Here is a 1,456-nt window from a genome sequence, read left to right on the forward strand (position 1 = left end):
AGCTGTGAGCGAAATATATGCTCAGAATGGGAAACCATCTGAAATTAGTTGGGAATCTCCTTTTAGCTTACACCATAAGGGGTTTATTAAAATATCCTCTATGTCAATTTAACGGGACGCCAAGACACAATATTCTGCGGACATGTAGCTACTGCTCCTGGGTCATGGTATAGGAATGTTCTTTCCAGATTCGATGCAGAATTATTGCAAAGGAATATTCATACATATTTAGTCCATTTATATGAAGTTATAGAGTAAATTCCGTTTTACCGAATGTATTTTAATTACTATTAGTTAGTATATGATGTTCTTTTTTGAAGAGTGCAAGGCAAGAATAGCTTGAGCTATGCGCGTACTGCGCCGCTGTCTCATCTGATATTTCAAAATTGCTAAAATAAGAATTAGGTGTACAATAAGAAATCCTGTTTGTTAGCCGTATGCAATATCAATTCCCCGTCCTTTGTATATCTCTTGAAGTATCGTTTCTATTGTCTTATTTTCTTCTTGGGCAAAGCTTCATTCAGTACTTCTGAAGTCCCACGTCTAATGTACAGATTGGTAAAGTGAGTAATGTACAAAGCAGAGTCCGTTAGATTGAGTTATGAATCACCGGCCTAAAGTGAAAAAATTCATACATATTTGCGCTTGAGTTCGGAGAGTAGTGTATGAAAATTCGAATGAATCATTTGAAGAATATGCTCACGGTGTTCCTTTGAAATGGGGGCACTGAACTATGAAAGAATTACGTATAGATATCTGATTTGTACATTGTTATAGGTTGTTTTAACGGGAGCAACAGCGGAGAAATTATTGGGATTCCTTTTTTTTTTTTTCTTTTTTGCATTTCTTTATAATTTTCTCCTTTTTTCTTCTGCTACTTCGTGTTTTTCTTATTATTACTCTTATTATTATATTTTTTTTTTCTTCTTTTTTTTTTAATTTTTTGTTTCTTCTAATATTCTTCTCTTACTTTTCCTATTATTTTCATTCTTTTTTATTTTTCTCTTTTTTCTTTTATTTATTTATTTTTTTTTTTCCGCTTTGAGACGACTATAAATTTGATTGTTAGCAATAAACATGGATTATTATTTTTTATTATGTGACGTTGGCGTCATTGATGCAACGCATACCTTACTGGATAAAGCATAATACATGTTATGCTTTATCGTAGCAGAACTATGGTATTATTTGTACATTATAAATTAATACTTCATTCTCTTTAGTATCAATTTATTTTATAATCATGGTTAAACATAGAATGATTTATTCGTGCATTACCCTTCTGTTTTTGTTATATTTAACATATGAAAACACGTTTATAAATACAGGAAGACGCATTAAGTGTAAAATTCTTTAATGCACACTGTGCGTTGAGTTCACACATTCTCTGCATTTTAATTGGGTGTAATGCTTTCATAAAAGGCTCTGTAAATAATTCTTATGAATGATGAGAATA

This window comes from Plasmodium inui (assembly GCF_000524495.1).
Source record: "Plasmodium inui San Antonio 1 unplaced genomic scaffold supercont1.52, whole genome shotgun sequence".
NCBI lineage: Eukaryota > Apicomplexa > Aconoidasida > Haemosporida > Plasmodiidae > Plasmodium > Plasmodium inui.